At 43.0% G+C, this 24628-nt stretch overlaps 2 long non-coding RNA genes across 3 annotated transcripts; one reads left to right on the forward strand and one right to left on the reverse strand.

Annotated features, from left to right (window-relative positions):
• Window positions 1–586: 586 nt before the first annotated feature.
• On the forward strand, window positions 587–11635 carry LOC114035700. The gene is made up of 2 exons (XR_003568244.1): window positions 587–732; window positions 11348–11635. It is a non-coding gene; the product is annotated as an uncharacterized LOC114035700 (long non-coding RNA).
• Window positions 8332–12800, reverse strand: LOC114035699. 2 transcript variants are annotated; one of them, XR_003568243.1, is made up of 5 exons: window positions 12482–12800; window positions 12316–12386; window positions 10956–11021; window positions 9293–9393; window positions 8332–8405 (listed from the first exon to the last, which is right to left on the reverse strand). It is a non-coding gene; the product is annotated as an uncharacterized LOC114035699 (long non-coding RNA). The 2 variants fall into 2 exon arrangements; XR_003568242.1 differs by having other exon boundaries at window positions 12316–12800.
• Between the last annotated feature and the right edge of the window lie 11828 nt (window positions 12801–24628).

Consider the following 24628-nt stretch of genomic DNA (forward strand, 5'->3'; position numbering starts at 1 on the left):
GAGGATTTGTTTAGAGACTAGAGTTAGGTTTAAGTTTATTGCATTTAAAGAAAGTTTTTCTTTTCATGCTGTGTTAGAACAAAAGATCTTTGCAGCGACTGAATTGGACAAAAGAGGAGGGCTGGGACTGAAGAGCGCGTTCTATGTGAAATTGACGAGATCTTAAAAAAAAAAGCTGCTAAACATGGCGACTCTTTCCCTTTAAGTGTCTCTTTTTCCTTGCGGGTTTTTTTTTTTTTAATCTGATCTGAGCTCGCTCTATTTCTTTCCTCTCCCCCTACTCCCCCTCCCCTCTCTCTGTGCACGGGATGTGAGGGACACAGGCAGACGCAATCTGCAACAATAGTCCAAGGAAGGGAGAGATCGCAGCTTCTCGCTACTTTCAAACAAACCTGGGGGAAGATTTAAAAGGGAGAAAAAATTCTGGGTTGGTTGCTTGATGTGATTCCTTTCCAGCTTAGCGTTCCCTATTAGTTTTTCTTCCTGGGATAAGGGGTTGGATCTCAAAGTTAGAAACCAGTTTCAGGACTCACTTGAAAGGACTGATCTGTACTCTCCAGCCAGCTGCACAAGTGGGGGACTTGAATTCGCAGAGGGTCCTTGTAAACTGTCTGCTCCCCCTTTCCTCCATCCCCGCCCCCCACTTACGTGCAGCGGAATTCCGCCTGGGCCCGGGGAAAGTAAGGGGTGCTTGTTGCGTTGAGGTTCCACGCCTCGGCTCCGCGTTAAGTGGTAAAGGGGCGGGGGGTCGGAGTGGGGGTTGGGGCGTTCTGGGAGAGATCGAGCGTGTGAAACTATGCCTTTAAGCTTGCTTTTGACTTGGTCCTATTAGCTGAGCCAACATGGCGTCTCCCAATGCAACGCAAGAGCTGAGCTGCTAAGCAAAGGCAGCGCTTAGTAATAGAAAACACATTGGTTAGCGTGGGGGGGGGGCTAAAGGCCATTCCATCTGTAACCAGAAAACCGTCTTTAAAACTCTTAGCCTGCAAGTAAGTGCATGTCCTCGATTATTCTGTAATTAAATCAGCAGAATTCCTAGGAAAAACATTTGTAGCAAAGCACCCCCCTTTTTCCATGCTCACCATATAACGCCAACTTGAAATAATGCCTATTTCCCCCTCAGAACCAGATTTCTTTAAAAAGGCTGTATCAGAAAACGACCTTTCTCTTTGAATAGTATAGTGGAAAGAGAAAAGGGAGAGGAAGAAGGAAAGGGGGAGGAGAGAGAGGGAGAGAGAAGAAAGGATTATATGAAATGGGGAGGAGGGGAGAGACACAGAGACAGAGACAGAGAGACAGAATTTAGAGAGACCTCCCTCAGTTCTCATCCTTACTAATGAAATCCCTGGATTTGGTGTTTTCCAGTACTGTAGGTGGTAATGATTTGCATACCGGCCGTTTCGTGGGAAGGGCTGAATACTTGAATGTCAAAGTTACAGAATATGCTTTATTTCTGATCTAGTACTGATGATTGCCTGGATATGGATGTAGAGATAGGTTATGTTTTCAGTCAGTGGGTGCAGGCATCTGGGTAGATATGCAGGAATATGTAGAGGTTGTCAGCCTATAGATACATTGTTATCATTCAATTTGTTTAATCACTAAAAAGGTTTTTTTTAAGTATAGTCTTGCTGTGAATATTTAAGTTCTTCTTAAAAATGTCATCTGAGGTTTTTTTTTGGGGGGGGGGTGTTGGAGAGGGAGAAGAGGCAGAGGGACTTGATTAAGCCCAGCACCAATGCCCTCATCGGAAAGTGAGACTGCCCACTAAGTAAAGGGATTTTTTTTCCCCTACGTCGAACTCATTGCCCTATCCTACAAACCCCTCTCTCCTTCGGTTGCCTTCAGAGAGGAAAGATACTTCGGAATTCCAGGCCTTGTCAAGATTTATTGAAGTTAAGTTTAAAAAACGTGCTTCAGATGATTTTTCCCATTTTCTCAGATTTCAAAGGCTCCCCGCAGTGCGGCTGCCTAATTAATGGTGAAATTCAACTAAATCTAATTATGCAGTAATTTTAAAGCAGTTAGTCCTGGGCGTTGGTTTGTAATAGGACCCCAGTTTTTTAAAGTTTGCTTAATGTGTTGGTTTAGGGGAAAGCAGCCTTTTGTACCGCAAAGAAAGACAGGGAAATAGTTTTTCTGCATAAACCGAGGGAGAGAGGGCCTCCCCCTTCCCTATCTTTTTTTTTTTTTCGTGCTTAAGCTAAAAAGCGAGAGAGGTGCTAACCCAGCAAGGAGACTAGATTCTATAGCCAAAGGGGAAAGAGAAAATCTAGTTAATATGGAAACACAAAGGGGTCCATGGTATTCTCCCGCCTGGATGCATCTGTAAATACCCGAATGCTCAAGGATGGCTATCCTCTGCTGTCTAATAGAAAACAGATTTCTTCTCTATTGTCATTAAGGAGAAAAGCTGGCTCTTGGAGTTATAAATCTTACCGTCCTTCTGATAACACACTTGTAATAAGTTAGCGTGGTATTCAAAGTGAATTGTAAAACTGCCTCCTTTAATATGGCATCTGTGTCATTAAAACTTTATTTTTTTTTCTCTGTGTCTTGTAGGCCAGAAGGGCAGGCAAAAGGTTGAGGATTCTTGCTTGAAGACTGGGCCTCTGGGGGTAGAGGTAGGGAGTGGGAGATTGATAGATACACTCGTCAGGATCTTTTAATGTGGCGGAGATACCCTATCAACAAAGAAGGGGTATTGGTACCCCCTTCCAGTCTCCCTCACCCATGGTCACCTCGAAATGAAGCTTCTTAAAAGAAACATTCCTATGATTAGCTAAGCAAACACATCTGCTTTCCTAGTTGGGCCTTCGTTAATTAGCCAAACAAAGAGCCGTTTTGCTTTTTACCTTTTGCTGGAAAGAATATGTTTTTTCAGGAGTGTCTCTGGCCCTCCTCTTTTCAATTGCAGCCACGTTAATTTTATTGGGATTACTGATGGGAAATGAGGTGGCGCAGGCTTCCGAAAGGAAAGGCTTGATCATTACCCCCTCTGGAACCATATTTTTCCACCCCACCTCCTTCTCTGGGAGGGAGGTGGGAGTTGGGGAGGGGGGGGTGGAGAATAGCGGAGCAAGTTAGCAGCAATTTGAATCAAGCTCGCACTGGGCTGATTTTAGTTGACAGAGCGTGTGTTGAAGTTGAACTCTATAATTTGCACTCCTGTTCCTTTATTAGGGTTGGACAACGAACTAATGAGCTTTTCCCCAGCACAATGTCACTTGTATTTATTTTCTTATGGAAACTTTTAGATAGCGGAAGTTCTATTTAAAAGGGGGAGTGGGAGGGTGTTTACTGAAAGTATTCCCTACTTATTTCTTAAGACAGGTACCGGGGCTTATGTTCTCCTGGGAGTGTCTGGGGGAGAAAAAGAAAAGAGATGAAGTGAGAGAGGAAAGGCAAGAGACACAAGATTTAGTTTTGTGATAGGGTCATCTAGAATGAGTGAGAACCCAGGAAGGCCTTTAAGAAACAAGACAACCTGCAGACTCCTGTGAATTGGAAGAACGAGGCAACCCTCAAAGTCTAACTCCTAGTGAGAGAAGTGTAGGTGTCTTGGTGATAGCTGATTACAAGGACCCTAATCTGATCAGAGCCTAACTGAGAAGAGATAACTTGCTTGGTACCCAAAGGTGGCATTAAACCTAACAGGATCTAACTCGTGGGGTAGGGGGCAGAGGCCCCTTCCCTCTTCCGCCTCCCTTCCCACTCCGGCTTTGGTGGAATCACTAGTTCTGTGGGTCGTCGGGTAAAAGAATCCCCAGAAGGCAAACTCAGGCCTCTTCTTCCCTAATAAAGGAGAGCCCAGCAAAGGAGGCGAGGGCCTCCTGCATCGCGCTCCGGAGTGGGATGGGGATTGTGGGATCAAATAACTTATCCTATGCTTGCCAGGAGAAAGATAATGTGTGTCTGTGCGTCTATCCGTCTTGAAGTTCTCAATATTTTTATTCCCTTGCGAGGCGGGTGTGTGTGCTTTGAAGTGTCTCTGTCGAGGTGTTCTGGTAGGGAAAGGGGCTTCACTGCTCAAGTTGGATTCCGGCTTCATTTAGTTCTCTTTCCTCAAATTTGGCTGGTCCCCGGAGAACCCTCAGTTGGAAACTACTGAAATTTAGAATTAAAAGCGGAGGTGGGGTGGGGGGTGGGGGGTGGAGTTGGGGGCTGAGGTAGGAAGCTGCCTGATGAGACTATTGTCCCAGATCCCATGCGCCCTAACCCGCAGGGTGGATACAATACTTGGTCTCTGAAAGGAAAGGGAGACGCTTGAAAAGTGGGAGGAAATTGGAGGATTTAGGTTCGCTTTCCTTCTGCTCCCACTGCCAGTCAGCCTACCGCAACTTTCTAATAATGTCCACTCTTTGTTTCTTTCTCCGTATCTTCTTCTAGCTTTTTCTCTTTGCTTTCTGCCCGCCCACCCCACCCCCTTTTCCTTCCTTCCTGCAAATGGGTGTTAACGCGGGTCTTTATGTTCTGTCTATAACTAGGATGTAATCACGCGCCCCATGCCTCTCTCTAAAAGCATTTAATAAATGTCTATTAAAGCGCTACAAATGTAAGATAAATTTAGTGGCGCGGCTGCTTCCCTGTATCCAAACCGTAATGATAGATTTATCAACAGGGATTCGCCTTCAGCGCTGTGAGAGAGATTTACTCAACAAATATGTCGGAAAGCACCCACCCAAATATAATCATTTATAGCCAAACTGACTTCTTTCCAGCCTTACAGATTCTCAACTCTACTCGAAGGCTTTTGAATTCATATTGTGTCTTTCCTGTAAAATCACATACTCATGGATCCAAGAGATGTTCCCAGCTTCTCTCTCTCTCTCTCCCTCTCTCTCTCTCTCTCTCTCTCTCTCTCTCTCTCTCTCTCTCTCTCCCCCTCACTCTCATTATTTGGGGGAGGGGAGCAGGAGTTGAGACATTCACTAGTATAGGGCGATTATATTTTCCAGGTTAGAGTATTTACACCGCTGAAATGCTTCCTGGCTTGGCACTGTCTTAGGTGAGCCATGCGTGGCATATGTATATGTGTGTGTGTGTATATATATATATATATATATTATACACACATATGTATACATATATGTATACATATGTGTGTATGTATAAGAATATGTATACACACATACATATGTATATATAAATGTGTATATATACACTTTTTCATTTTGATTAATTCTTAGGAGGCTTTTGTTGTTGTTTGTTGCTTGATTTACTTGTTTAGTTGTAATATTTATCTAAAATCTGGGGAGTTTCTTAAGTGGGAGCTAAATGATCTAAGCTTTTCAACAACAATTTTTCATGATTTTGGAGGTTTCCAAATGTTTCAGTGAATACTGTCTAGCTAGGTTCCGGGTACCAATTTCTCTACAAACTTGGGCTAAACCTTGTAGCCAAATTTTAATCTTTAAATTGAAGCTTCCTCTGGCTTTTCTTCAGATTTCCAGAATGGTGGGACAGAAAAGCTTTAGAAAGGGAACGTCAGGCGTAGATTTGCCTTTGTCCCGGCTTTGGCAAATATACAAGGGTCTGGCTCTTGAATTAGCTTAGAATCTGGGACCTCACATACTCAGCTTATGATCTGGTCTACAGGTATCACCTGTCATCTACCCCACATTGTTTCTCCTGCTTAAACTTTGACTTGAAGAAAGCAGATGTTCTTAATGGAGTTTTCCAAGTGTTCCCTCTCTCAGATACCATTGTTCTATAACCTGGAATCCATTTCAAAAAGCTGCCTCTCAAACATGTGGGGTACCTCCCTCCCCATTTTTTCAAGATATTTGTCTTCGTTAAAGTCCTGAGTAACTATTTCAAAGTATGAATAATATATGGATTTTTTAAAAAAATGATATTTGCCTGGGATATAGGTGGTTCCCCCCACCCCATTTTCAAGTGAAAGGCTACTGGACTTTTAAGTAAAACCTAGCTGGCATTTTCTTTTGGCCCCTCGTTTTTCTTTCTTCTCTCGAATTTTCATTGAGATGTCTCTGTACTTTGCTTGTCAGTTATCTTTGTTCCTCTTAAATAAAGGGCTTTTAAATGGACTTATTGCTCCCAGCGTGGGCTCCTCTCTTTAAATGTTAGAAAATTGTGCCATCTACCCGCTATTCTAAGTACTGTCACACTCAGAGACCTCCAAAGACCTTCAGCCCCGACTTCAATCCTGCTGTGTCAAAGGGCGGGCTGCTGGTAAGAGGCAAAGGGGTGACGTGAGTTTTTACAGATTTCAGACTGGAATCACGCTCTGGAACGCAGAAGTAATACACAAGTTACGCTGGAGCGGCGCGTTTGATGATTGTCCCTTACTTGTCCAGAACACAGAATTCCTTAAAATCACTAATGAATTCTCAGGGCTTTTCGGCGCTCCTTTTCTAGGTATTACCAACTGCCGACTAAAGTCCTAGTGTCAATTCTAGACACTGACAAGTATGTGGGTTGACAATGGAGAGGGATCTTCCTGTCAAGAGAGAACCCCTAGTTTGTCGTGTTTGTTTTGTTTTGTTTTGCTTTTTAAATGACTAGCAGAATTTTCAGATTTCTCTGGGAAAGTTCAGGATCTGATGAACTGGTTAGTGGATGATAGTCAAATATTGGTTTTCTAGGGGGGAAAAAAACAGACGCACAGAGGAAAAAAAAAATTTGCCACCTTTCCTTATCCAGATATTTCTCTCCACTCTGGTGAGGAAGGAACAAATATACTTAGTTCAAATTTTAATATGTTAAATGTGTGAGACGAGAACCCTCTGAGGACCAGAAAGGGGAGCAGAAAAAATCCTGACTTCTTTCTGAATGACCTAATATGAATTAGCAGTTTAGATTTTATTGCGTGTCTGCACCTCTTCCCCACCCCCATTTGCAAAGATTTTCAAGTGTCAATTTATGCTTAGTGGAAGGGGGGAGAAGCAAGTTTATGGGTTTACAGTTTATGATTTTTATTACATGTTTCACACTATTCGAGAAATGGAGTTTTAAGCAACATACAATTAAATCTATATTGCTCTTTGGAAAAGTTCCAAGTAACTCAACAATCAATTAGTTTAGATCTTTCAATACTTGTTGCTAAAATCAGTGTAAAGCTATAATCCTAAACTGTATCACCTCTCCTCATTTTTTTTTTAAAGTTGTTACAGTAGGTACCATGTATCCAAAGGAAACAGACTGCTTTGTGTGTGTGACTCTGGTAACTTGTAATTCTTTCTACTTTAATCTTTATGATTTTTTTTCTTTTCTATATCAAATGAGATAATATCTGTAAATCACTTTGCAAATCTTAAAGCCCTGTATAATGCCAGCTATTTTCTTCTTTTTCTAGCTAACTATGACTTCCTTTACTGTGATTATTCTTCTGGTTTTTATTTATTCATTTAATTTCTGTTGTTTTATTTTTATTATGCTGCTCAGCATCTCTTTTCCATTTTTTTTTTTAGCTAGTCAGATATTAAGATGGAAAACTATTGTTTAATGACCATGATAGTAAAGTAGTTTTCAACAGGAAAAATCATGTATTTCATAATTACCACAGCCTTCTTTTTTTTTCTTTTTCTTTCTGCCTCTCTTTGACTTTCTCTCTGTCTTTCCCTCTGTCAGTCTCTTTCCTTCCTCTCCCTTCTTCTTTCCTCTGAGGAGTTTAGGAAATAATTTCTCTCAAGCAGAAATTGATCCCAAGTCAAAAATACCTTGTTTCCACTTTTCCTGGATATCTTTAAGCAAAATTTCTATGCTTTAGTCTGGACTTGGCCAAAGTTGAAGAGGTTGAGTACATTTAAAAATTCTAGGATCTAACAGAGCTTGTGGGGTCAGCACTGACAGTACTTTCCCTCACGCCACCAGTAGAGAGCCCTGCCTTATAGCCATTGGAGGAGGAAGCCCTGATGTGAATGTTCCAAAAAGCAAATTCCTAATTCATCAATATAACCCATTCTTCCCTTCAACGTATTTCTCCCTCAAACTAGAAGGGCGTTCTCAACTGAGGTCGATATAGATTCCCCACACACCAGGTTTTCCTTTCCTCCTACACCATCTAATCCCAGACAACAAGCTAGTGCCTCATTTCCAGCCACATTGCTAATTAAAAGCCCCATGGTTTTTGGAAATGAAGAGTATCAAGACATAAAATGTCATAGACTCCATGGGGCAGAGAAGGAAAAAAAGGAAGGAAGGAAGGAAAGAAAGAGAGGAAAAGGGGGAGGGAAAAGGAGGAAGGGAAGCAGGGAAGGAGACATAGGGATGATGGAGGAGGAGGAAGAGAGAGAGAGAGATTGAGAGATTGAGAGATTTTCTTTCTCAAGAAACTAGTTTTATTTCCAAAGTAGTTACAACTCACTGGACAGGAGAAAAGGGTCAATGCAAGGAAGAAAAGTTTTCCTAGACTTTATTGATTCTCATTGCATCAGTGAAACCTACAAAGAAAAATAATATTATGTACATCTATATGTTTCTTTAATTGTAATTAATGTCTGGAAAATTTTTTCTATTCACTAATTTTGTATTTCCCCTTTTCCCTCAAAACATTACAAAATAATTTTGCTCTGTCATTGTCACTAATATTGTGGTTTGCTGATGTCTTACTTTGAAACACAACCCCACTAGAAGTAGCATTAGCCTCTATCAACCAAACTACTTCAGGCAATCTTTTTCTCTGGCTCCATTTGTCTCTTCGATCCTTCTCCATATGTTTGATTTCCAGTTTCAATGAAAACATTAAAAAAAAAAATCAGAAAGGGCCAATCCCTTGCTTAGCCCAACTGCCTTTTCATGTCATACCCAGAACTCTGTCAAGTCAATCCCCTTTTCTTTATGTGGCATCAGAGGCTAATGTTCCTTCAATGGACATTTAAAGAAAATATGAAACCAATTCTATTTTCTCTCCTTCTTCTTGGAAGATATGATTTGTGAACATGCTTAGAATCATCAGTTTTTAAAAAATATTTTAAAAGGTCTTTCTCATATTTTTTTTCTTTTTTTCTTTTTGTCCTTGAACCTTTATCAAAAAAAAAAAAATCCTCGCTAAACAATACTCCCCGGAGATAAATTCAATTTATCACCATTTGTTGCCTAATCGAGGCCCAGTTATCCTGTGTATATTTTGTGACAGACTGGAGAAGGTGAGATTAAGATATTCATAATTTTCTATGTGCTGCCTCTCCTTTCCTGAATGCTCCAACTTGGAGGTACCTCCTACATTACAGCAAATGTAAACATTTCTACTCATTTGTTCTCAGGCCTCCAAGGCTTTCTTTAAATGTTGCCTTTAAAATTAGCTCCCTCTCCCCATATTTCTCCTTACTTATTTGTATTAGAAAGGGTGGGTTTCAGACCGATTATCTCATATCTTCTTTGCAAAAGTATGCTCTCTCTCTCCAGCCTTTGGGTCAGGCATTGATCTCTCTGAAATGTAACAAACGGGAGGGTTAATTTTCCCTCATTAGCATCTCCATAGCATGGGTTCCTCACACTGGATCTTGCCCCTTGCCTTTGCTTTAGCTCCCAAGCGTCTGTCTCCTCTTTCTCTCTGCCTGTCTCCTGGATTCTTTTTTCTCCATCTCCCAGTCTACCCTCCCTGCATACACATGGAATCTGCACATGTACACACGATCCCATCATGACATGAGACATTCCATTATTCCTATTGGGTCTCCATTTTCTCATCGATTATGGTCCACTATCTCTATCTCTCTCTTCTCTGCAAACTCTTTCATCTCATTCACTTTTTGTCTCTGTTTTCTCTCTGTCTTTTATCCATCTCTTGTTTTCCATCTCATTTGAAAATATGTTCTGCTGTCTATGAATTAGTTTACTTTTTCCTCCTTTTTGTACTTCGTTTACTTCTTAATCTTTTTTCTGAAATTTTCATTCAGTTGTAGGATAAGTAAAGGGGGTTAGTCAACACCAAGATGGCAAAGTTCAGCATGCAGCAACAACAAAAAAAACAAACAAAAACACAACAACAACAAAAACACCCTTCCAACTACCTACAAAAGGCTCAGTACTTTGTGATGGCAGAAAGAAACAAAAATGAAAAGCAAATTACATTTAAGGCTAAAATGTGAGAGTGCGTTTGTGTGTATGTATATCTGTGTGTATTTTTAAAGATTTCTTTGAACTGCTTTTGTGCTGAGTTGGCAGAGACGCTTGCCAATGCTAGTCACGGTTTTAGGAACTTTGAGTTAACCTCTTATATCAAATGAATCTTTTCATTTAGAGACCAATAAATCTCAATCTCTAGCTACCTTTTGTAGGACAGGCTCTGCTTACGAAGGCAAGACTGAAGCTTATAGTAAAGAAGAGATAAAGTTTGCCAAAGTTGTTTTTTTCCCCCACCCTTCTAGCATCCCACACCCTCCAGTAAATAAAAGGTTGGGGAGGTGGCAGCCCTTGAGAAGCTTGGGATCTCTGCATTGTTTCTAATAAGCCTAGTTATTGAAGTAAAATCTTCAAGGTTTCAGGCGCTAAAATGATTTATTGTTTTCCAACAAGTCATTATTTTGTCGAGTTGATGAGGTGAGGCTGGGACAATCTAGTCACCAATGTGGGGCTTTATCAAGGGAGTGAGGAGGATGAGGAGACTAAGAGGAGACTTAGCACTATAAACATGAAAGATCATAGTGTCTGGAGGACTGAATTTGGGGGAAAGCCCTCACATGCTTGTGTTTAGTCAATAAAGACATATGTGTTAACAATGACAAGAAAAGAAATGTACTCTGGGCCTTGTCTGAAAGTAGGCAGGGTCACTTTTAAAAAATGTTTTAACTGCACTGTTAATTTTGATGGATTTCTTGAACATTTGAAATTCAACCTTTACCCACTCTTTTCAAGGGAGTCTGATTACCAAATTAATTTTCTGATTTATTACCTCTTTTCACACTTTTAACTTATTTCCTGATACCCTTTCATTGAGTCTAAACTCCCTTCCTTTCTGTCCCCCCACCATATTTTTATGTTTTTACTACCTGGACACATGGCTTAATTTCTTCCGGCTCTTACTGGTGATTCATTTACTCCCTTTATCTTTCCTCCTGTTAAAAAAAAAAAAAAAAAAAAAAAAAAAAAAAAAAAAAGAGCTATTCGCTGGTCTCTATGTAGTTCCTGTTTGAAAGTTATTAATTACTGCTACAAGGCAGGAGATTCTTAACTAATAACAAAGTTGTAAATTACCAGCTTTTTTCAAATATTCCTCTTGTCAATTCTGATTGATTTGATTAATATGCCACTCTATGAAATAATTTCAACTGCACTTTATAATCAGCCATAACCTATGCTGCAAAGTATATAGCAATGCTCCTTGAGAGACACGGTTCTCCTCTCCAGAGTATTCCAGCTGAACTGTATTTTTGTCTCCCAGAGTTCAAATCTGAAGCAAGACTGAGAGAACATGACAGCAGTAAGGCTTCGAGAATGGAGTGGGGAAAGAAATAATTAAGCCAGAAATGGAGTTGGCCTTTTGTGGGGATGGTGAAGATGATGATGATGATGATGATTATAAACTTTCTTGAGTTTCCTCTGTTGGACGGAAGAAAGTGGACCTCACTTTCCTCTCAGCATCCGGAACCTTACATAAAGAGTATTTTCAGGAACAAAAAGAATTCTCCAATCCCTTAAACTTGAATAAACCGAGTCACATTTCTCCTTTTCCTCTATGTGATTGAGAGTCATCATTTCTAAGAAATAACCTGCAGGCTTCCTGCTCAGGTCACTCAGCAATTGGTGTGAAAGCCAGAGGGAAAAGGTGGTGTATGAGAATGGGGAAAGAAGGGTACTGGAAAAGGAAGGGGGTGGAGTATAGAACCAGGGCCGTGGGACCCATAGGGGGAGTGGATAAAATATCTTAAAGGGTCCTCTTTACATTCCATCCTGATATCCAGAATTCAAGTCTTGAAGCCATCAATACCCACTGCTTCCAATACCTCTTGAGTTTTAATCTTAATTATATTATTAAGTGAAGTACTGCGCTGTCAAAGAATTGAACATGATTTATGATGTCTGCCTATTAAACAATCGATTGTGAATATCGCTACTATCATCTATCAATATTCACAGTCCGAGGGTATTTCTCGCTGCAGACGAGTGTTACTTGTAATGAAGAAATGATAGAGTACAGGAAGGGAATATTTATTCTCCATAGAACAGACTTCCAGGTGCTTCGGGAAACGAATCCGGGGGTCCCGGCACACCCAGCGAGTACTTGTGATAGTCCAGCCCTACGGGTGTAGTTTAGATCACACAAGTGATAGGACCAACAGATTGTCTGGCGGGGGCGGGAGGGGGGTGGAGAGGAGGCACACCAGCTTTTAGGAGAAAGCTCTAAGTTACCTTTTCAGGTCGACAGCAGAAAGGATGGCAGTAGCGACACTTTTCTGCGTGCCAGGTGATCTGCAATATGCCTGAAATGAAAAGAAAAATAACATCGAGGGTCGTCCTTTGTAGTTTGGGCACAACAAACCAGATGGTAAGGTGACGGCGGAATTAGACTTTATACTTTTGGAGCAGTTATGCAGGCCACGCCTTTGTACTTAGGCTCTGATGGTCCATTTCTGGAATAAAGTTCTCCATCACATCCTGGCCCCTGAAAGTGGATCTTTAACCTGCTTCTGCCTTCACTGGGTACGGTGGACTTGGATGCTAGCTGCTCTGCGTTTAGGCCTGCACGAGAGTGTATTTGTGCGCGTGAAACCTTTTGTCCGTGCTTTTGGAGAGCCTGCTTTTTTCAGACATAACCGGGAACAGTTTAGGGTCACTAATGATTGCCAGCATGCATAGTATAAAGGGTATGGGGGTGGAGGCGTGGGGGCGCGAGCAGGACCTGAGCTCAGAGACAAAATCTCTCCTCACCTAGCACGAGTGCCTTGTAGCTGTAATATCGGAATTCCATCCCCGCCCTCCCCCACTCCCAACCACCACCACATCGCCATTCCTTTCCTCCCAGCAAAACCAAGCTGAAAAATTGAAGCCGCTAACACCCCACCCCCGCCACCCCCACCCAAGAGTTCTTGCTTTCTTCCTGGAGATCGCGGCGGAACGGGAAGGATTGGAGCAGCAGCAGTGAATCTAGCCTGACTAGGCTGCTTCTGCCCTAAGTCGAAGCTAGCCGTTAGGTGAATTAACAGCTGGTCTTGGGTTGGAGGAAATCGGCACAAATCTCCCACATTTAGTCCCTTCCCCTCTTGCTCCAGTCACTCTGGTCTCTTCTCCTCTCCTCCCTTCCCCTCCCCTCTCTTCCAGTCCACCTCCCCCGCCTTTCTCCCAATAGAACTGACCAGTCAGTCCTAGTGAAATCAGCCACTCTCCTCCCCCTCTCCTGCATAATCAAGATGCCATAAGGACCAGAGCATTGTGATCCCAGCCCTGGTGCACTGACAATTAGGCGGAGGCAACCGGAGCCCACACGGCGAGAACTGGCTCCTCAGCTGCCATTTGAACTCTGACGTCAGGCAGTATTTTGAGGGCCCAGAGCCCCCTCGGCGACGTTTAGGACAGATTTTTTTATATCTGATGGAGAGAAAGAGAGTTGAATGAAACCCCTTCCCCTCGCTCTGGCGTCGGGATTCTCCAGGAAGAGGAACTCAGACCCAGCCAGACTGGCGAAACAGTTGGTCTGGAGGTTCTCGGGACATTTCACCGTAGCTGATCGCGGCCTCAATGACAGATACTTCTTTTTCCTTGGAGCTCTGGATATTTCTAGTTCAGCAAAGCTGACCCCTGCTCCACTCCCATACTTGCCACAGTCACTTTACTGATTCAACCCCCTCCCCCCCAGAAAAAATTGCTGCCCGCTTCCTTCTCTTCCCCACCCCTATCCCCATCCCAAGCACAAGAAAGCGTAGGAGTGTAGATATGTATTTGCCTTTATGACCTACTCTCCCTCTCAGGTTCTGGCCAGGCCTTCTCTCCTAACTCCCTAACTCACCCTTCACGCACATTGGGGCACGCATGTGGAGTGGATCTCTTAATCTGGGACACTTTGGGACAGTTTCTGCTTGTGTTTGGAAGACAGAGGTGGACAGGAGGATGGCAGGGTAGACTTTCTTGGTAAGGAAAGTCTTGCTGCAGCCAAAGCAATAGAAGACAAAGCTGGTGGGAAGATAAGAATGGATGCGTTCTCCGCATCCTTTGCCTAAGGTTCTGGAGGACGAGGTGGAACATTTTGTCTGTCCCCTCCCTCCTTTCCCCGCGGATCTTGAGTCTAAGGCGCAGAGTATAGGGAAAAAGTGACCACTGAAGACTATAGAGATCTGCACTACTCAAGTTCTTAGGAAAGGTGAGACAGGCCAAAAAACAGAGAAGAATAGCAGAAAATGAATAGGCCAGAGTTTCGTTCCAGAGCCATCTACAGCTTCAAACCAACATTTAGAAGGGAAGGCATATGAGCTCAGTGGCAGCCTGAATGCCCATCCCACCCACCTAGCTTTGTCACCATTTACTGGGCAAGTTTGAAAACGGCCCATACCGACCCACACCCACTCTTCTCCGAGTCTCTTCATCTGTCTCTCACTTACAGGTCTATGTCTCCAGTTTATAAATCCAACACTCTGATTTTGCTGCCTGCAGCATCCTTTTAGTTTTTTTTTTTTTTTTACTTTTCTCTGTGTCTGTATGTGTGTCTCTGTCTCTATCTCTGTGTCTGTCTGTCTGTCTGTCTGTCTGTCTCTCTCTCTCTCTCTCTCACACACACACACACACACACACACACACACACACACACACGCACGCACAGATTTTATTCACAGTCTAATTCGTCACAGCCTATCCTAGAGTCCTATTGCCCCAACCTCAACTTAAGTCCTTATTTCCCATGAACCCAGGTCCGGACCAACTGGATCAGTGTATCACCGAGGACAAGCCACTCATTACACTAAGAGATGCAACAAAAACAAACAGAAGGATCTGGGAAAAGAGAATTGAAAACCATATGAATCCAAAGTTACTTCTGCAGTGGCATTCCCGGGAGGATGGAAACCAGTTATAAGAGCACATTAAATAAGTGTTAATAAAGTTTCCCTTGAATAAATGTTGGCAGTTAGTTTCATGGAAGACCAATGTGGTTAAATAAAGATATACCTGCAGTGAAATAATTTAATACTTTAAAAGAAATCATTTATCATCAGTGAGAATGTGTACTGTGTAAGTAAAGAGTGAGGGAGGTAGAAAGGGTTTCAAATACCTGAATCAGCGTACTCAAAATGAAATACATTTTTCTTCTAGTGATTTATTCTTTGGTTAACCATCTGAATCATCTGTGTTAAGGATGAATTATCTACAATAATGTCATCAAATAAACTTAAAACTTCTATATAATTGGATTTCAATAATTACTGGTTTATGACTTAAATCTTCCTTTCTTCTTTCCTCCCTTCCTCCCTCCCTCCCTTCTTCTCTCTTTGTATCTCTTTCTTTCTCTTCCTCTTTCTTCCTTTCTTTCTTTCCTCCTTCTTTTCTTCGTTTAGATCCCTTTGGACTAGTCCCTGAAGCAGCTGTCTTAAATATTCCCGGAATGGCAGTAACCTGATGCACTGTCTCTCTTGCCTTGCCCCCCCCCCCTTTTCTCCACCCTCATATTCATGACATATATTCTTGGGTTTGGTCTCCTTTTAAAAATGACAAATGTCTTGTCAAATGTAGAAAATCTATTCCATCTGGGTGTCTAACAATCTTTCATTGAAAAGGGACAGAGGCAAAGCCATGGCCGCGTGTCATGCAGCCTATATTTGTAACGTAATAGCCCAAACCTTGGACTAATTTACAGCTAATAGGTCTATAGCAAAGAGTCCAAGAGGAAATCAGCTGCAGAAAGAGCGCTAGATTGGCTCTTAAAGGAATCGGAAATAGGTGAATTGTAACTGAGTTCTCTCTCTCTCTCTCTCTCTCTCTCTCTCTGTCTCACACACACACACACACACACACACACACACACACACACACACACACACACACACAGTTATTGTATCTCTTCCGGGTGTCTATCTTACTCTGGGCAAAAATGAGAGGGGCTTTTCCCTTCTTCATCCTCCCCCCCTATCCCGCTCTTAATGACACCCCTTCTCCCCGCCCCATCGCAGGACGCTAAAACCCTCCGCTCTCCTTAGCCCTAGGCCCTCTCACTCCCTCCTTTCTTCTTCGACCAGAGCTGAGCCCGTGGCGCTCTTCCTGTGCTGTTCTGTCCCTTTGGCCTCCCCCAACACGACTACGCCAACTCCCCCTTTCCCACTCCAGGGCTCGGGGTCTCTGGCTCGGCAGAGCCACCGGCAGGAGGCGCTGGCGCCCGAGGAAGCCCCCGGGGTCTTCCCAGCCTGGGACGCCGGGCCCTCCCCTTAACAATGCCCGGCTCTACAGACACACAGAGAGAGGGGAGTTTGATCTTGCCTCATTGGTGTCTCAGGCCTGAAAGGGAAATCATTTGGGTAAACAGCCAAGCTTCCAGGCTTAACGCCTGGCTCCCTCCCTACTCCCCCCTTGCACGTCCCCCCCCCGCCTCCCTTACCCCCCCTTCAACCCCTACATCCACCCACACTTTGCTCCGGAGCCTCTTCCAGAGAAAGCTCCACGCTTTGATTCGGGAGCTGAGTGCTCCCCAGGTTAAAAGTGCTGCAGACCTGAATGTCCCATAACTATGCCCCGGGAGGCAGAAGCGGACTGGAGGGCAGTAGGAACGGCCTGGGCCACGGTAGGAACCGCAAACCTCCCACTTTTCTAAAATAGGTCCCAACTCGGGGAAGGGGCCCGGGGTGCCTTCGGAGAACAAGGTTCAGGAAGTTTATCGAGCATTTGGAATGGGCTGAGGTGTTCACCCAGCGTTCCAAAACCAGGGGGGCGCTGCATAGCTTCTACCTCCCTACCACTGAACACACTTGGATGGCAATAGAATATATAAACATATATATATACATAAATACATACATCCGTATGCATCGAGCTACACACAGTACAACTAAGTACATATATATGTGTATGTATCGTGTATGTATATCTACTTCCATCATCATTCAACCCCCTCTGAGTTGCTTCCACTGTAAGAAAAGCCCTTAATCTGATATTAATCAAGCGTTTTCCGAAGTTTGATTCTTTCTAAAGGAGAGTTCTTCAGTTAACTGACTGTAAACATAATTAATAGTTATTAACATGCAAAACCTTTGCGGTGTTTAAAAGGATAATGGTCTTTTTCTCTAGTCCTCTCCCTGTCTGCCTCTGTTTCTCTCTAGCGTGAAGAAAGCCTGGAAATCTGAAAATGCCCTGATTAGATTATTAGTCCTGATTATACGGTGGTTTTTTTTCTTTATAAAATTAAACTGCCGCCCCCCCACCCCCTCTCTCTCCCCCCCCCCCCCTCTCTCTCTCTCTCATCCAGGAGTCATTAGTAACCCCCTCTGGCTACATGTTTTGCATCAGTGAAACATTATGACATAGTTGTAATACAAACTCCGCTCCTTGCTTTGCATCTTGCGGTAGAAAGTGTAATAGCAATAAAATAAATTTTCATCTTCAGGCATTATTGGGTGAAAAAAATCAGAAAATCTGATGTTAGAAAGAGTGGCGAGAAAGAGAAATTAAGATGAGTTAAAAAAAAACAAACTTCTTTTCCAGTTTAGGAGACTGACCTTCCCAAACTAATCTGAGTGTGCTAATTCATATCCCCAATTTCCTAACTTGGTTTTCTATCTCTTTGTCTCTGGGATTTTCTTGGTGCTGTCCATCATTAGGCCACACGGCCCTCTTTCTGGAATTGTATAATAGAATAGGAAGAATAACCAAGACTTTCTCATGCCACATTACAATCCTAGAGACTAGAAATCTTAGAGTCTTCTCTGTGTCCCATTCCAGCTGTGTCAATTATCTAATTTGAAGTTCTCTATCTAAGTCCTGGTTGGAAATTGAGCCTTTTTATCCTTTAGCCTTTTTGGGATAGTTTATAGCATAGCTGGAAAAGTCAAGGGGGAAAACAATAACCCATAAAGCAAAACTGACTTTTTCTGGCTCAGACATGTAATTCCAGTGTTCTCTAGATCAATGCAGGAAGGTGATTTACATGGAGACCGAAGGCCACTTCTGCTTTTTCCCTCCCTCCAATCTCTTCCCTCTCCGCAATTCTACTTTTCCTTATTCCTTACTCCATCTAAGGATATTGTTTCCATTTGGGTATACCAAGGGTGAAAAACTTTCAGCAAAATTGTTTGTGACTCAATTTATAATTTGCCTGGGTCCAAACCTGGGTATTTGAAAGGGGATCATTGGGGGGGGGGGGTTGGGGAGTATAGGTAAAAACAAATTTCCCCTTTCCATCATCTTATATCTACCTCAAACCTCCAAGTTCATGTTTTGTTGTTGCTGTTACTGCTAAAGGTGAGACAGGAGATTCATTGCACAGAATTGTGGTCAAGCATTAGGAAAGAAATATTTTCTCCACCCACCAAGACAAAGAAACAAAGCCCTGCTCCTACAAGATGGAAGTTTCCCTTTGAGACTTAACTATCATTTGATAACTTCCCAGACTTTCTTGACTTTCCAAGGTGTGCTGCCCTTTCTCTGAGCTAGTAACCTTTTTAAGCATTCATTTACCCATTAAGTGAGCTAAAATAAAAGAGAACTGAATTTTTAATCTGAAAATATGTATGTAAGGGAACCCCAAAATATAACCCCCAAGAAGCACTCCCCAAGCAAAACAAAAGTGCATAACCAAATTATTAGGTCTTATTCACTGTTGACTCTTGTAGATAAATTGTTTTTAATCTAGTTTTTTGCTCTTCCTGATGAAAAGGAGATCATTTGGTTACCTGACCTGACAGGAGTTTCCCTCTCCCAGGGCCCCGCCCCTCCCCCTTGCCTGGAGCATGTCCTAGCTATTTGTTTTTAGTAAAAGTGAAATATACATGTTATGTGCACCTAGTCTGACAGAGGGCTGAAAAAACAAAGATCCTCCCCACGCCTTGCTATTTGCTTGAGTGACTGTAATTATTTGATTTAGGTGATCATCTTAATTGGAAGGATATGTCTTTATGGGCATGGGCTTGTTTGGGGATATTTGTATTGGATGCACTTAGATGGTCAGTCCTAGCCAAATAAACAATGGAGCTAAAATATACTTGTGATGTTATTTTATTCTTTGCATGAAACATTGCCACCTGAGTTACTTCTTCAGACCTTGTGAAACTGTACCCAACGGTTTTATCTTTTTCCTGTTTTTTTCTGCTCAAAGATGCTATGGAATAGGTTACTCAAAGATAATGACCTAAAAACTATTGGGAAGGAGTGTTTTCTCCACTGCTGTCAGAGTTTTTATTATAAGAAGTCATTGTATTTAAATTGTATTAGCGTTTAAGAGATATGATACAGAAAATATATTTTTTTCCTGGCCGCGGTAATTATAGTTTCAGCAGCAAGGTGGCGCTCCAAGGTATGGAAGAATGGCATATTTCTCGCAGTGAAACACCATTAGCAGACTTCTACAGTGATAATGGAGTTTGTAGTGGAACACAATTAAACTAGGCACTTGCAATGGAAAAAAAAAATTAAAAAACAAAACCAAAAAGCAGCATAGTAAGCCGAACGAGTGCTCAGTATTTCGTACCACAACGTAGTCCGGTAAGGGGGAGATAGTTCTATTCTGGAAATTAGTAAACTGAATTTTAGGATTGAGATTGTGAGCAAATTTGCTCTGTGCTTTCCCTTAGCTGGTATAAGGGCATGCCTCCCAAATTTAACTGTGATTTGTAAAGTTGCTTTCTGTGACGTATGTATATCAAGTAAACACCTATGCTAACGTGTGTAAAATGATGGCTGGAACTGTGTATTCATATCTACACCCTTAAATAGAGAAAAGACAAAGTGCAAGTATTACAGAAGATTTTTTTCAAGGCACTCACACCGAAGGGACAGAAAAACTAGGCTTCCTTCCTATTTGTCACATATATAGATATAGATATATAATATACATACATGCACACACATACAAACACATATACATATACATACACATACACACATATGTGTGTATGAAAAAAATTATTAGAGGCAGGGAACGAGGGAATAGGGAAGGGAAGAAAGAAAGGATGGAAAGAATTTATGAATATTACCTAATTTGAAAATACAAAGGTAACTTTCCAGTCTGTAAGACCTGCATTTTATTTTATTTATTAAGTTTTTGAGAGCTGATGCTTTGTTGTGATGTAAATATTTTTAAATACCTAAGAATTTATTTCAGTGTTCAAATCACAGGTGAACAGAAGAAGAAACACCTTCGCAGTCCCAAAGTTTCTTCGTTTGAGTTGTTTTCTATTTCCAATGCTCTTCTCTCTGGGGCCTATTAATTTTCTGCTTAGCCTCTTATCCCTGATGCCTCATAAGGCCATTTCCTTGTCTGATCACGTGTTCATGTTCTTTACAATAATTCTTATTATAAAAGGACATTTATGAACTTTTACCCTTAGTTTTTCAGTTCTTTCTCCTCTCCTTTTAAAAGCAGAATTAGAAAATTAATTACATCATCATTAATTACATCAGATTTTCTCTTTTTAGACGTATATTCTAAAAGGTGAAAAGTTATCCCAACGTGTTAATGTTCCAGTTTCCCCTATGCCTGTGTGCATATGTGTTCCTGTGTGTGTTTATGCTTTATAAACACGCACATGTGTCCTGGGGTTTGGGGATCTTGTTTTTCTACCTGGCATTCCTTTTTCATCTCCTTCCCAGGATTTTTAAAAATAATTCTTTATTTAATTTTTCTGGCTTTGAAATCTCTGGGGTTTGATCCAAATTTAGTTGTGCAAGGTAACTAAAACAGTCAGGTCATTGGGAATGTTAATGTAGGGACAAAATTATAAACATGATCTAAAAGTCTCTTTCAATTCATTTCTTCAAGTGTTTATTTGGGTTAAGTGATGAAAAGTGACAGTTCTGAAATAGACAGCTTTTAAAAGTAATGAAGTCAGATGAGGCTTTAACCTGTCGATTGCTATAAATCAACTTTGAAAAAGACGAATGAAGAATATTATTTGGTAGCTTAACTACCAGTTATTACAGTGTCGAATTAGAAGATGTAGTGTGTGAAACTGGGGATGACAGTTTGAGAGAGCTGTGAGCTCTCTGCCTCTTTCATTCATCCGAAAACTGTTACTGCAACAAATATTATTCAGGGCCCTGGAAACAGGCGCGTCTCTCCGACTATTGGAGTGGCCCCTAAAGCAAATGCCTGCTGTATTTGAAAGAGCCTAAGGCGGGAGAAACCCCCTCACAGAAGAACAACGAAAAGGAGAAGCCCTGTGGGAGGGGCACTTTAAATTTCTCTTTAACTTTGGATATTTCTTTCTCGAATTTAGGCTTTTGGAGGAGCTTGGAGAGTTTTATGGGCAAGTAACCTTCTGTGAAGTGGTTATTAAACAGCTGACCCCACAGGCATTTAATATCACTTCTAAAGCAGTTTTGTCCTTTGCAGTCCGCGGGTAGCACCACAATTGGTTAGAGATACCGACAAATCTAGGGAAAGTGATTGTCCCAGGTGATGAAGAGGGACCTAGGAACAAGCGATAGTAATTGCTTTTTCCTTCACTTCTTCCTCTTATCTTGTTTGCTCACCCTGTGGTAGGCAGATTGGGGTTTGAAGGGGTGCCAGTGGGAAGAAGGAAAGGTAGGGAAGGGGGTGGGGAGAGATGAGGAGGAGACAAAACTTGTCATCTTCCTTGTACAGTCCGGACTTGGAACTGGAAAATCTCAGTGCTGGTGACACGGGGGACTGTCAGGGGGCGAGGAACGTTCCTATTTGGGGGGACTGCAGATGAGGAGATGGAATCGGAAAAGGGATTCCCTTTCATTGCCAAATGTACATCTTCTCGATTGCTGTCCCAGCAGGTGAATTTCTGAGCAATGCGGTCTGAATTTCTGAGCAATGTGGTCTGAGTTTTCTTACCCGGGTCCTGAAAACAGAAAGAGCTATACTATGCTCAGATTTACCAGCAGAGAAAAGGAAAGGGCGGAGGTGTTAGAAGGGTAGTGATGGTGTGTGTGTGTGTGTGTGTGTGTGTGTGTGTGTGTGTGTGTGTGTGTGTGAGAGAGAGAGAGAGAGAGAGAGAGAGAGAATCTTTTATTTGTTCAGAGGAAAGCCCCTTTCCTGTCCATTTAAGCCTCCTAAAAAGGGGTTAAATCCAAGGATTTTTTTTATCTGAGCAGTTTGAAATGAAGTCTGTGGGTTCTCTATAGGATTGCATAATTCCTTGACCCACCCCTTTACCCTGTTATTCGGCTGTTCTCCTAGCCCAAACATAAGGAGAGTGTACTCCGAATTCTGGTTTCCGCGCCTGGTTTCTGGCTCTAGTGTTATCTCTCTTCGCCCCGAGTCAACTTGGGCTCAAAGCTGCAGTTTAACTGGAGGGCCTCGGTGGCCGGAGCCATCGACTGGAATTGAACCGAGCTGTCAGCAGATCATCTCGACCAGCTCTGTTCAATCAGGGCCTGGGAAACCCAAATCCTTCTGTCCAAGACCTCCCAGGATCGAAGAAAGACACACTTCCCAATCATATTTATGACTTAGTCTCTTTGGCCAGGGCGGGGAGGTGCAGGAAGGTCCCAAAGTTTCAAGTGATCCTGAGCAGACGCGTTAGGACTGAATGATTTGGGGGTGGGATGGGGGTGGGGAACAGGTATTAACCCCGCCCCCACCTCAACAATTTCCCTCTCTTTTTCTTCCCCAGCTCTCTGTAGGAATAATTGCCTTGTACCTGTACTAGCCGTTTCTTATTCATCCCCTTTCTAATCACTGCTTATGTTGTATTTGTTACTACTAGGTATGTATAGCCCTGAATACTGTATTTAGCCAAATTTCCCTCCTTCCTTCTTCTCCTCCCTCAAAAACAGTGAGGAAAAGGGAGGAGAAGCTTCCCTTGATTTTCCTCTAAGTTTTCCCCTCAACAGACAACAAACACTGTTGGGTCTTTGGCTTCCCCAAGCCCACACTCCTTTTACCGAATTCTGGTGCTTGTTAACCGGAGAATCGGATACAGATCCTCCTTCTGGGAGCAGGTAGGATTGGAGGGTGACGGAGTATTTCAAACGGTTCAGGAAGTGGTAGATGGGGGACACTCTACGAATGGACTCAGCTTGAACCGAGACTTCAGGAGCTGTCAAAGTTATCTCTGCCAGGAGCCCAGGAGCACTGGCCCCAGCTCGGAAAGGGTTAAAGGTGTCTCCTTGCCGCCACCTCCTCCCCCCTGACCGCGACTTCAGGCTGAGAGGCCAATCTGGCCCGAATTGACTTTGCGTTGCCAAGAAATTCCTCTCCTCGTTTTGATCTTATTTTCCTTTCTTTCTGACCCACCAGAGGTTGAAGGGAAGAGCAGGGACTGGGGGTGGTTTCGGGATCAGCTTTTCCAATCAAGCCAGGGTGAAGACGGGAAATCTGCGGTTCCCGGCAATTTGTGTCTATGATTAGGTTAAGGAGGTGGTCTTTCCTCCACCTCCTTCTCCTGGCTTCTGGCAGGCCTGGGGCCTCATTCTGCCTTCACCACCGTGCCCCCTCATTCCACATGATGCTCATCTCCCCCTGCCCTAAACCGAACCCCGGGTTTCTAAGGACCTAGTTGCATGTTTGGCAGATGGGGTCGGAGTGGAAGGCATCGGAGAGGCAGACTGAGGCGCTTTCTCCAGGAGCTTTCCCTCCAAGACTGGGGCTATGGCCAGGGGCCAGAGCAGGGGCGAGGGGAGGAAAGGGGTCTTAGGTTGCCCGCAGAGTCAGGGCTGCCCTCCTCAGCTGAAAACTCAGGAGAGCTGGGGGAAGCGAGGAGCCAGCCCCATGTCTAGACCCGCTCCTGGCCTCAACGAGAGCATTTCAATAAATCAGAACAGTGACAGGCTGCTAATCAGCTTGATTCCGTAAAGAATGGAAAGTATGGTGTCTAGAAGTCCAAACGGAAACTCTCTAGGTGGGAGATTATATTTTCCCCTGGATTGAATGTCACCGAAGAGAATAATCCCCCCCTCCTCTTTTTTGGGTACCTAACCTCACACCCAGACAGACGTACGCACGCAGTATGCTCCTGTACCCCACACATATGACCCTTCCCATGAACACACTCATCCACAGACATATAGTCGTAAAGTGTTAATTAGCTCCCCCCCCCAATATTTGAAGACTTTAAAGCGTATCCCAAAGTGTTTTCTATTTAACCGAAGACTCGTTCATTTACAGCAATCACCAAAGGGAAGGACTATTGTTAGGAGGGAAGGGTCACATCAATGCTTTTATTTCTGAGAGATTGCCAGTTGGGGGAAGCCAAGTTCTCTGTGAGGTGGTGAGAGCCAGTGCGAAGCAGCGTTCCTCACCCTCACCCCCGCCCCCCAAATAAGAAAGGCTCCACAGAGACTTTCACTCGATAATTAGATTAGAAATAACATTAAAGTTGGATTATTGATTTCTATGTAAATCCAGAGACAGGGGAAGCTGCGAGTAAATGGAATGAGGATGGGAGATTTCCCCCCCCCCCCCCCCCCCCACAATCACCTTCTTCGGTCCCCATCACTGCCAAGATTTCGCAATACCAAGGACAGCCGAGGACTGTTGTCTGGGATCTACTCCCCTTTCCATATCCTACACTTTCAGAACCTCATCTCCTCCCCAGTTACGGTCCGGGAGGGGAGGGAATGACGT

Source organism: Vombatus ursinus, unplaced genomic scaffold (assembly GCF_900497805.2).
Source record: "Vombatus ursinus unplaced genomic scaffold, bare-nosed wombat genome assembly UNPS02009205.1, whole genome shotgun sequence".
In the NCBI taxonomy this organism is placed as follows: Eukaryota; Metazoa; Chordata; class Mammalia; order Diprotodontia; family Vombatidae; genus Vombatus; species Vombatus ursinus.